The 13,054-nt window shown below is 42.9% G+C and overlaps 1 long non-coding RNA gene across 1 annotated transcript; it reads left to right on the top strand.

Annotated features, from left to right (window-relative positions):
• Positions 1-1,572: 1,572 nt before the first annotated feature.
• LOC125922541 (uncharacterized) lies at positions 1,573-10,613 on the top strand. The gene is made up of 2 exons (XR_007457762.1): positions 1,573-1,675; positions 10,303-10,613. It is a non-coding gene; the product is annotated as an uncharacterized LOC125922541 (long non-coding RNA).
• The last annotated feature ends 2,441 nt before the right edge of the window (positions 10,614-13,054 follow it).

Below are 13,054 nucleotides of genomic sequence, written 5' to 3' on the forward strand. Positions count from 1 at the left end.
ACTTTTCTTTATAACACTAATATTTTTTATTGTTTATTTTCTGTCTCCTTCACCCAAATATAGATGGTTAGTAACTTTGTCTGCATTCCTAGACTACTGCCAAGCACATGGTAGGTATTCAATAAATATTTATAGGAGAAATGAATGAACACCTTATATTTAGTGTTCACATATCTTTATATCTCTCTCCATACATATTTTTCCAGGTACACACACCTACATTGCCCCCCGCACACATCACACATGACACACATACTAAGTATAAAACATCTAGGCATGAGGTCATTTCAAGTTCATTACGTATTAATTGAACATCCTCTTAGTGCAAAGCTGCAAAAGTGCAGGGGCAAGAGGAAAGTCCTAGAAAAAGGAATAAAAATGGTCTTATCTCTCCAGCAAAACCACTTGCTGTTAACTCAACTAAATCTGTCCTCCTTATCGTAATTGTGACAAAATGTACATGGGAAATTGTTTGTTTATCCTCTTATATGCTCTGAAATTTCACTTTACTTTTAAGCATGTCACTCCTTTAGATTTTTCCTTTTTCATATCATTGTGTCTTTGGGATTACAATTATTCTTTTACACTGAGTTACAATTTTGGAATTCCTGATGAAATACAATCCCAGTGCTGAGGTCGCGCAATTAATTCTTCAAAATAAGATTAAGAAACTCTGCATTCTGGATGGAAGACCCTGTATGGTGATTAGTTGCCTGAAAGAGCTTGTTACAAGCCAAATAGAAGGAGCTGTCATCCAGTTGATGGTTTCCAGGGATGAAGGCTCCAGGACCTGCAGTAATTTCATTTGTCATCGTTGCAAAACCAGATAGTCACGTGAGCTGCCAAAGCCTGCGGCAGAGGAGGGTTACTTGCCAACTGTCCTTAAGAATAGGAACACAAGGTAGACAAGGCAACTGCTGGAAATGAATTATTTCTGGCAGTTATATTATCATCATTATGAAAAATATTGGCAGCGTGGTTGGATCTACTTGTAATAATTTCCCAACTCTGGGCACAAACTTTTAGTGATGAAGATGTTTCTAGAAACTATGAAGATTTCCACCAGCCTTGTCATTGTGAGAATAGGCTATGAGAAAGCTTTGATCACACAGGGCAGCCACACTAACCGGGAGGGAGAGAAAGAAGTGTGACCTGGCAGAGGGGTTTAGGTGCAAGCTGGAGGAGATTCACCTAGTTGGAGAGTCAGCAATCCCAAGGGTCTAAAAGTGCAGGTGATACTGAATTAAGCAACGGTGCCAAAGTGAAAAGTGGGGAGAAGCACGACCCCAAGGCACAGAGGGCTGCACTCTTACTCTGGCCAAATTGTCTATTTGTTGATTCATGGAAGTGCTTTGGCTGATAGCCGGGGATAAAAGGAAAGGACTCAACACCTGGAGAAGGGGGTAAGCAAGAGCTGAAAATGGCACAAAGACCATACATGGTCAGGGCAAGCTAAGTGATGTCATGGAAACAAATAATCCCTTTGAGTCACAAAGCTCAGTGACTTAAAACCATGAAGGTTCGTTTCTTGCTCATACTATATATTCATTGCATACCAGCAAGAGGCTCAGCAAGAGGGTCATTCAGGGACCCAGGCTGACAGTGTGGTCACCATCTCAAATGTTGCCTGTCACCTTGCCTGAGAGAAAAGAGGATCCCAGGGTATTGTGCACTGGTAATTAAATGATCTATCCCAGAAGCGACCCACATAAATTCCACTTACATTGGTCAGAAGTAATTTCACAGCCCCTATACAATAGAAAGCATTACCTACAGAGTAGGTAGGTAGAGGACAGAGAACTGGAAATACTGGTGAATGGCATTAATGACTGGTGCAACCCCGTCCTTGTCCAATGGGGTGCTGAGACTGTTGTCCAAGTCAGTGCTGATGTCCAGGGGAGTTTGGGAGTATGGAGGATGGAAAATGGGGGGTGGGAGGGCAAGGTTGATCCTAAATATTTGAGACTGACCCCACAAAGTGGAGGTGGGGAGCCTGAGGTAGCAGAGAGGCATGTTACAGCTCAGTGGCCATGATAACTGCAGGCTGTTCCCCAGGTTGGGTCTGGGTCATGGGTCACTCAATCCCAGGTCCGTCCTCTCCCAACTGGGTAACTGAAACTACAAACATTCCTTTCTGCATCCTGATGGCTGCAGGTCCTCTAGTCCTTGTAGGAAAAGCCCATCAGAACATGTACCTGTGAGGAAATAGGGATGGGAAGAGTTGGGGAAGGGAGGAGGGGCAGACACACCTGGCTCTTGTTGTCCTTTGACTCAGAGAAATGCGTTTGTTTTATTTTCAATGACTATCATTGTAAGTCCCAAAACCCAAGGGAAAAAATATAAGGAAGAATTTTCTGAAGCTTTTGAAATCCCCAGATGAGTTCTAAGGGGAGGTAGAGAACTTTTGTTTGCTTAAGACTCTCGAGCAGTATTTCACAGTGTAGTTCAAGGCCACCTACATCTGAATCACCAGGGAGCTTGTTAAACATGAGGTTCCCTGGGCTTCTCCCCAGACTTACTCATCTGGGGATGAAGCCCAGAAATTTACATTTTGTTCCCCAGAAGAAACTTAGAGTTGGAGAATCATTGCTTTAAAAAGGGATAGGATTGCCATTGGGGTAGCACAAGTTGGTGCCCCTCAGAAACGGAAAAGGAAGCCCTTCTAGTTCTATGGTCTTATACTCCAGGGCAGCAGTTTAAAGATTCCAATGGATTCCACCAATTAGTCCTGTTGTTATTCTGGTTCATAACTGTATTCTGGCTCCCTTGTCTAAAACAGTTCCAACTTCCCCTAGCATTTGCCCGAGTCTGAGCTACCAGTTGCTGCAATGGGAAAGACAGGTGGCTGGGCCTGTGGGGTAGGGGGTCCGCTCTCTGCAGGAGACAATTACATGCTCTGAAAAGGACAACCATGGCTTGTCCTAAGCAACAGAGGGGAACTCTTGTCAACATTTTGAAAAGCTGGCGCCATGCTTGAAAGGGGCTGACGGGAGCCACTGATGGGTCTGGCTGAAAAACAATTGCTTATGAGGAGGATCAGTGTCAACTTTGAAGTGAGCCATGCTCGAATTAGCACCATCGTGGTAACAAGCAGAATGAGCAGGGCTGAAATGACATATTTAGTCAGGAAAGAGGCCTGTGTTTAAGGGAAGGACTCTTTCAAAGGAAACAATGCATGAGACTTGGATGAGAAGCTTCTGGCTCCTTGTTTGTCTGGCTTTTAACAACCTCAGCGAAGTTCACATTTAGTTGAGTGGCTCATTCCTTGAATTGAGTTAAGTGTGTAGCTTCTGTATTTCTATGGCAGATGGAACCTGCCCTTTCTGGATTGTTGTACAGGTTCCACCATTCACGTGCTGTGTCCTTAGGCATCATGGAGCCCCAATTTGCTCCTGAGTTTCCAAAGGCGGGATTCCATGCCTTCCCCACTGACTGAAGGGTCTCTACACAGCTCGAGGGGTGAAGTTCTCCTGCTCTGAAGGGATCACCTCCTTCACGTGCGTCTGCAGAGAGTGATGGTGGTGTTTTGGGTGGTAATGGTAGTAGAAAAGTTGAGTGAGCAATGATTTTGTCCTCTTCCCAACCTCTGCCCTCCTTGCTTCCCCCCATTGCTGTTCACTCTACCAGCAGCCGCCATTCACTAACTTCTCATCTCAGCTCCAAACTCCTTGATTTTCTTCATGTGAAGTTGTTCCTTTCTCTTCACAGAGCCTCTTGGGAAAAGCTTCTCATGGCCAAACCAGGGTTTTGAACTGGGTCTTCTGCTCCTCCCCAGCTCTGGGTGGGAGGCAGGAACTGGAACAGGAAGTTAGTTATTCTTCCAATTACATCTTCATAAGCCTTTGCTTTCTTGACTTCCTCATGTATAAAATGTGGGAATAATGCCTCCCTTTAAGGATAAGATTCAGTCTCTAAAAAGTCTAGCCCAGTGTCTGGCAAAAAAAAAAAAAAAAAAAAAAAAGATCATGTGATACATATTTCTTGAATTTAATCAGACTATTTTGATTAATTTTACAAATGATATTATTATGATAATGACTTTCTGTTTGGAAACAGCACTGATTTGGGCTCTGACATCAGTCACATTATGGATGTCACAAAAGGCAGGATTTTTATTCTATCTGCCATATATAAAACAAACAGCTCTACTTGTCTTAATTTAGGGGTAAAGTGTTTTTGCCTCTTTCCTCTTAAAAGCATTCTTTAACGGAGCCCAAAGTACACAGTTAGAATCCACTATCCAGTTTGTAATTGAAATCAGGAGTCCATTATTAGCTTTCTGGATATACGCAGGCTGCTTATTTAATACTTCTCCACCCAGTTTCTCCTCGTTGGTAAGATGGGGACAACGTTCATCTTCCTGATGGTCATTTGTCAGCTGTGTTGTAAAGATGAATAAAAAGATCCCTCAAACACTTGCAATTCCTCAAAAGAAAATGTTGCCGTAGTAACCCAAAGCATTTCAGGTCTCGGTTCATTTTTGGAAAATTTTTCCAAAACTGGTTTCTGCGTGGGGGAAAAAGAGAGACATCACGTTAAAATCACCCATTCGGGTAACACCTGGCAGCTTATCTACAGATCAGGAGTCACTTCCGGAAGGTTACAGAGCGCGTGTGGTGAGAGTTACTTGCAAAGAAAAAGCTTAGCACAGCTCCTCACAGCTCAGCCATCTGGCCAGCCCTCTTGCCCCACCACCCTTCTGTCGCTCACCTGGTGGAGGGCCTGCCCAGGGACAGCAGGGGACAGGTCTGCAGGTCCAAGACTAGGCTCGTGCTGCAGCAGCAAGCACAGTGATCCAGCCATGAGACAGGATAGCCCATTAATTGGCTAATTTTGCTTATAATGTTTGGTCACTACTTGGCAGGCCCTGCCGTCTCTTGGGTGGTATTTACTTGGGCTCCTTTGGAGAAGTGGTCTGGTTTGGAATTGTTGTTGTTATTGTTGTTGTTGTTGTTGTTGTGTGTATGTGTTTCTAAGCCATTTTTGGTTCCTTGTGAGCATTTATTAGAACTTGTGGAAGAGGAACCCATGGCTCTATCCCTTATTTGATGTTTTAGTTCAATGATGTCTGTCTATTTCTTCGGCATTTTGTCTCTCAAACCTTTTACAAGCCTTGGAAACATAGGGGTTTTTTTTTTTGACACATTCCCCCCACCAAAACCAACCTAATCCCCAATTCTTCCTCCTTCAGGCCTAGAGAGGAAACAGGTCTCCTACTATCAACTTCAAAGTCTTTAAGAACTTCCTAATTGTCTACTCCCCTTCTCTTCCCCCCCCAAGAAAAGGGCATTCCCACTTTCTCTTTTTCTAGTCCTGTTCTAGAATTGCCTTTGTATTCCTCACAGTTTTCCCAGCTTCCTCTTTTACTCATCAAAGATTTTCTGAAATTCCATTTCCTTTGCTGTGACCATTCTGCCCGTCAGAGGGATGTTGGTGACTTCTCTCAACACCCAGTGCAGACGGTCTTTTCATTCTTCCAGTTCCCTCAGCTTTTGCATATTGAAGTTTCCTTAATTTACCTATTTCCCTAATACCTGCCCTTGGGGTGTGTGACTTCCCAGCCTCGTGGCTTTTCAGTATGCCAAGTCCTTAATGTCAGCTGTTGTCTTTACTTAACCTTGTCTACTCTTTCTATGGCTCCAGGTATTTGGGGTAATTTAATTTTCTTTCACAATGATGAGGAGCTCTGGTTTACAAATGGCAAAATGAGGTGCAGATAGATTCCTCAGAACAAATTAGTGGCTTGATTAGACATGGAGTTAATCTTCCAATGCATGAGTTATTTGGCCACATTCCCCAGAGTTTCTCATTTTTTTCTAGGTCCCACTATACATGTGCAGAAAAGACAGGAGGTTTTTTTTTTTTTAATTCTACGTTCTGCTCCATTTCCCCTACAAATGGGTGGGCATTTTATAAATGCTATATGATGAAAATGAAACCTCCCCTTATAAAGAACAACAACATTTGAACCTTTATCTATTTTTTAAGCCTCTAATAAGCTCTCAGAATGTGACTTGTTTTTCTGAGGGAAATGATTTGGTTAATGGTCATTACGGTTCTTTTCAAGGATAAGACAGAGTCATTGAAACCCAATTCCTTTTGAAGCTATCCTTCCTAGTGAAATTGTAACTCTGGGGCCAGTGTGTGTGTGTGTGTGTGTGTGTGTGCGCGCGTGCGCACACATGCATGTCTTGGGGTCCTGGTGAGAAGAACCAAACTGTAAGCATCTTGGAGGAAACATTCATTGCTAAATTTGAACTTAAGAGCTCTTCCCTGAGCTCGAGTTTCACTGAAAACCCAGAGCATGGGCCAAATTCAGCGAAAGGCTTATTTGCAGTTGTGACCCTTGAGGGCTGGGCAAATTTGATAGTTCTTCAGGACTGATTTCTCGAGGACCCTGGGTCAGTCTGTGGGAGACGGTCTGGGTCCAATTAGGACTTGATGTGTGAGGAGGGTTTACCTGTGATCTAAAGGACACTTTGGCGGTCCTCTAAAGGGAAGCCACACGCATGCACACCCTCACAGAGACAGACAGACAGACATCCGAGTTACATAAGGTTTGCATGTGAGAGGCTTTTCCTACTATATTTCACTTGGATACTTTCAGGTTCAGAGAACTGTATTTAAAAAAAAAAAAAAAAGGATACTTTCTGTGGGAAATTCAGAAACCTGAAACAAAAAGAGAGACTGCTCTATATCCTCCCTGGGCTATGTTGGCCCCAGTTTTACTCATCTACTGGGGCCTTCTGGGTGATAGTCAGAAGGATGGTAATCACTGGTGCTCACTTTGGAACTTCAACTTGAAAGAAACATTTCTGACATAAATAATTTGCAAGCACCAGATCTAGAAAACCATAGCGTGGCTTCCCAATTATTAAACGCAGGCCAACACTCATGCGTGCTTTGCTCCATGAGATGCTTTTTACATAAAACAATTATATCTGCCTGTGTATCTTGTCACCAATCAAATCATTGCTTTGTGTTAAAGCAAGACAAATACAAGCCTGCATTCCTTGCACTGAGAAAAACCTAAGTGAATTATTCTGAAAATTTGATTGTGAGATATGCCTGCTCCATCTGAGAGACAGAGAGGGAGAGAGAAGAGAGAGAGAGAGAGAGAGAGAGGCAGAGTTGACCCTTTGTCCCTATAAAACCCCCACTGCAGTGGAATAAGCTTCTCACGTTTACTGATAAATGATGATAGAAAAGAATTAGGCAATTTCTACTTCTTAAAAAATAACCACGAAAAGCAACACAAAAACAAATCCCTCCCCCTCAAAAGAAACAGTGGGAGAAGAAATGTAAAATGATTTCCAAATAGCACGTTTGGTGAGGAATACAGAGTGGCCTCTTTCTCCCTCATGCCTCTGCGTGTTTTCCTCTTTGTTTTGACTCTGACCTCAGTTCTCCACATCTGGTATGATAGAAAGCAAGAAGACTGAATTCTACAACATGGCTGACATCTTAAAGGAAGTCTCAGTTACATGACAGAACTTTAGAAGAGCTTTTTCTACACTAGAGAGAAGATAAGGGGGAGGAAAGTAGGTGTGCATGTGGGTCCGCTCATGCAAAATTTGTATCTAAAGACAAAAATCCTGTGTGTCTGGAAATAATTGAGACCCCACATGATACATAAATCACTGAAGGAAAATGCATAAACAACCCAGATAGCAACCGAGAAACAGATTAATGTAAAATCATATAATTTGGTGACACGTTGGCTTCTGCCTTCTTTTTAGGTAATGAAATCAAATGTTTGTGTAGTCTGGTTTCCAGGACATTCCCTTTCAAGTATCTTCAAAAACGTTATCTTATCTCTGGCTCACTCCCCTCTTAACCTTGGTCCGATGTCTAGGATAACGATGGTGAGTGCTCACATGATCCAGAAAGCAGTATGTTAACCGTACGGGGCTCAGAACTGTTCATGGGATGGAGACATGGCGTGTGAATACTCTGTGGTACAGCGGCAGAAAGGAGGGACGGAGGGCCTTTATGTTGTCTGATAATGCAGCTCTTTGAAACATTGCTGGCAGACTCTCTTCACATCATGTCACACGAGACAAGAACTGGGACAGGCCCTCTCTGCTTCTCGATTCATCGACCTGCCATACAATACAACAAACCGGCTTTTTCAAGGCCCCCTGAATGAAGGCCCGTGCCTGCAAGGGAAATTTAATTGGATTTCTTTATGGGTTGCAACAATCCAATGAAAAATTATGTAAGAATGGCATGATTCAGTTTCAGCATGCACTTGAATAATAATTTTTTTTTATTTATAACAAGAATTCTTTAAAAAATAATAAGAATTTTTAAATGAAAACACCCTGCACCAGCACTTTTCAGCTCAGCTAGACCAGGCAGCCCAACTTTATTCATGGTAGCTTGTGTTGTGTTGTGTCGTTGTCCCAGCTTAGAAAATGATTTTAAATGCATAGATTACATTCAGAATGGAGTCAGAGGCTTTCAAAGCACCTGGTTCGCCTTTCTGGAAGAATAATGTTGTCTTTAACAATGTCCCCTGCTTTGAACCCAAGTGCATTTGTGAATCCTGGAGAGGAAGAAAATGTCCATCACTCCGTCCATTCTTTGGAACATCTCTGTGACCTTCGAAGATTAAGTCCTCTGTCATGTTTTGACATCTCCAAATTGGTTGAGGCAGCCTTGGGGATTCTTTCTTATCCTCCTCCTGAAAGTGGGCAAGTGGCTAGTGTCTGCCTAAAAACTCCCTCCTTGACATTCCTTTGCTAAGGCCCTCCTTCCTAATTCCATGATTTGAGGTGTCCTTTTTGGCTCCCTGGGGTAAAAAAAAGAGCTCACTGCATCCACCTAAATCCACAAATTTTCACACAATTGAAATACAAGGTGGTCGATCATTTAGGCTCATGTCCTTTATGACCGTAGCTATCCTGTCATTTATTCATCAAATCACACACTCTTCCCACTGAGGAAAATACACCTTCTTCACCTAGTTCACCTGGACAACCCAAACTCTTCCTACAAGACTGGGTTCCAGCATCAACTCCTCTGTAAGGCTTCTTATACCCCTTCACCCATTCCAAAGAAAGTGCTTTCCCCTGCAGCTCCCGCTGTCCCTGTTGTGTACACACATACCTCTCCATTACTGTTCGTGTCACACTGTTAGCCACGGGCTAGGCTCTCACAGTAGACGGTGAGCTGAGTATGAGAGCCATCCGCCATATTTACCGTTGTATTCTCTGTACTTGGATACAGTACCTGGCACAAAACAGGAATTTAATAAATAGTTCTTAAGTGTATGAATGAATCGATGAATGATGAATGAGTTGATGAATGGGTAAAGATAAAATATGGGTAGCCCTCACATGCCCAGCCAAAAAGAAATCTATTTTTCCAAAGAAGCAGGAATAAAATGCAGGATTTTATACTCCCGAACCAGGGCCCCGTGATCAATTTCTATAGAAATAACAAACATCATACTCATTTATGTAGAAACAATATGCCTAAAAACTGTACAGTGGAAAGCTTTTAAGTACACATAAATTGGTTGAACAGGGCACTCCAGTAACCAATCACTTGGTATTTGCATGATAGCTCATGATAATAATAGTGCCTGACATTAGTATGTGCCTTGCAGTTTTCAAAGTACGTTTTCATTCTCGATCTTGTGTTTATTCAGCAAATATTTACTGAAGGCTGGCACTGAGGTTATCACTCTGCTATGATGTGCTACATTGAGCAAAATAGGCCTCATGAAGCTTACAGTCTAGGGGAGGAGGCGGATTTTAAGCAAATCATTGCACAGAAGATTTTAACCACAAAGAGTACTGCACATGAAAAGGAACAGAATAATAGGAGGGTTTCTATTACATTTTATTTTACTTGAGTTTTGTATTCTTGTGAAGATTGCAGATAAGTACCCATTATCATGTGTTATGTTGAAGCCAAAATGAACAAACTTTACCATGGCTAGTAAGAATGGAAGAAAGATTAGAATCCAGTTCTGCTTCCAAGTGGGGCTAGGTATTGAGGATGGCTTGAGTCTGAACTACACAAGCTACTTTCTTGGGACACCCCAGAAACGTCTCCACTGAGCTAGAAGTGAGAGGGCCCAGCTCTGTGAATGGGAAGGACCTGGAGGCCAGAAAGCAGCCCTTACAGGAGTGTACCACACGTGGGAGGCTTAGTTGTCTGAGCGTGTTCGCGTGTGTGTGATGGGGCTGGTGTTGATGTCTTCTAGCCTCCTGTTATTGACATGACAATGGCCACCATTTGAGCATTTATTACATGCTAGGTATTTACAATATGTCAATCTCTATTTTACAGGTCACCAAAATGCAGGATGTCACAAGAGCCAGAGCTTAGAGAAATTAAGGAACCTGCTCAAGAGCACACAGCCAGAGGTGATGGGACGGGGATTTGAACACAGTTCTGGGGCCTCAGAACCTGTGTATGCAGCTGTGCCTTCTACTCTCTGACCTGCAGATCTCATGGTTTTATAAATTTGGCAGAGGCTGTCAAAAGAACTTTTCCACCATCTTTGGTCTTACACTGGAGCATAGATGTCAGAGGATTCCCAGGATAATCAGATTGGCTGCTTTTAAATGATGAAGATTAAAAATGGGTTTTAGACTTTGGTAAGAACTCTCTCTCTCTCTCTCTCTCTCTCTCTCTCACACACACACACACACACACACACACACACACACACTCCTGCTCTGCAGCTTGTCTTTCTAACTCCACTTTCTTGTCACCAAGAAGAGACCTCAAACGGGTTTGGGGCCTCTTTGACTTCAATGGAATCCACATGTGTGCATCTGGAGACAGCGTTTGGCTAGTGGGAAAGAAATGAATTGTCATTTTCAGTGACCGTAGAGAGAAAACTTGATCCAAGAGCCTCTTTTTACCATGGGAAGTAGCTTTGTTGGTAACAGTCCTAATCTTCTTTTTCAGCGGGTGAACAGGGTAATGATGCTTTTGGCCAAGGGTCATAGGGAGTGTGGCACGTGGGGGAATAGCTAAGCATTCACAGGAGGAAATGCAATCGCAGGCATTGTAAAACCGTTGCCATTCAACCCACTCCAACGTCTCCAGCCCTTCACATTTCAGTCACTCATAACTTTACGACAAATTCTCCTTTTGGGATAAAACTTTCCAAGTTCAGTCTTTGCTCCCTAGGGGTCAGCTTTTTATGGGAAATTTGTGCTAAATCAGCATAGCTCTGTTCAAGTTGGAGAAATACTAGACACAATACACTTTTCCTCCACCAACTTGAAAGGGATGGTCGGCAGGGAGCATCCCCTGAGGTTGCCGACTTGGGGACGTCTCTTGTTTCTAAAAGTTTCAGGCTTGGATACGCTCATAGTGATGATGAGAAACAGCATTGTCAGTTTCAGAAATGTCTGGATCAATGACAGAGCCAATAAAAGGATATTGTTGGGGAATGGAGACAAATGTGAGGGAGATTGGGAGGCAGTAAACGAATGAACAAAGAGATAGTATAACACAGAAAATATCAATTGAAAGGGACTTCTCTGATTCATGGGGGGAAAGAAACCAACAAACTTTCAGTTTTAAATGGGAAAACATAATTCTAGAACACACCTATCTGTGCAGGCAGTCACAAGAGCTAGTCTCTTAAATTGGCTAGCTGACGTCTTCTGAGGATCTACCAAGAGTCAGACAGCACATGAAGCCATTGGCATTATGTTCCCTCATTCTCACCACAAGCCCTTATGGCAGAAATTACTATCCCTATTTTACAGATTGGGAAACAGAAGCTTGTTTGTTCATATAGCCAGTAAATATTTGAAGAAGCTTTTCATAGAATTAAAATGGTGAACACAACCACAAAGTCCCCTTCTCACGAAAATCACATTCATGTGGGGCAGGGCAGAGATAGGTAATAACCAGTTACATGCCAAGCAGCTATAAGGATGATGTAGAAAAATAAATCAGGTGTGAGATTCATCGGGGGCCAAGGCAGAGCTCCCTGATGAGGTGACATGTAAGCATAGCCAGGAGGAGAAGTGTTCTTCGTGGTTGAAGCACAGAGAACAAAAGAGAGGGTGATAGGACATGAAGTTAGAGGGCTAGTCAACAGCAAGATCACACAGGGTTTTGTGGGCCTTGATAAGGCTTTACATTTTATTTTAATTGCAAAAGCAAGGAACTGGAGGGCGAGGGAACAGCACACATTCGACTGCTATAATAATAGAAGAAGATGGAAGTCTAATTCTCTCTCGTGCAATATCCAGAGGCAGGAGGTCCAGAGTTGTTAGAATGGCTTCCCTGGAGCGTGATGATGGACATCAGCTCACCAGCAAGAAAGAAGAGAGGGAAGCAGAGGAGCCTCTGCTTCTCTAAACAAGTGGCATTGTACATGTCGCTTCTGCTCATGGACTACGTGCTCCAACCTAGTCACATGAGCACACCAACTGCAATGGAAGCTAAAGACAGAGTCTCCAGTCATCACCAGATAAAGTTTGGAGGGTCTGTTATTAAGGGAAGAAAGGGAGAATGGATGTTGGGGGACAGCTAGGATTCAGTCACAGAAGGTTTTGACTAGAGGAGTAACATGGGCTGACCTTATGTTTTTAAAAGACTGCCTTAAACATTGGCTTGAAAAATCATCTGGTGGGGCAGGAATGGAAATAAGAAGCCTAATTAGGAATGAATTTTAATAATCCAGATAATGAATAATGATGGCACATTCTAGGGTGACAGGATTAAAGATGTTGACGAGTGTCCAGATTCTGGGTATATTTAAAAGTAAAGCTAGAAAGATTTCCTGATGGATAAAAAAGTGAGGTCAAAGATGACTCTGAAAATTTTTAAATTTTTTTTTAACGTTTATTTATTTTTGAGACAGAGAGAGACACAGCATGAACGGGGGAGGGGCAGAGAGAGAGGGAGACACAAAATTGGAAGCAGGCTCCAGGCTCTGAGCCATCAGCCCAGAGCCTGACGCGGGGCTCGAACTCGCGGACCACAAGATCGTGACCTGAGCTGAAGTCGGACGCTTAACCGACTGAGCCACCCAGGTACCCCTGAAAATTTTTAACTTGAATACTAAGAG

This window comes from Panthera uncia, chromosome D4, assembly GCF_023721935.1.
Source record: "Panthera uncia isolate 11264 chromosome D4, Puncia_PCG_1.0, whole genome shotgun sequence".
Taxonomy (NCBI): Eukaryota; Metazoa; Chordata; class Mammalia; order Carnivora; family Felidae; genus Panthera; species Panthera uncia.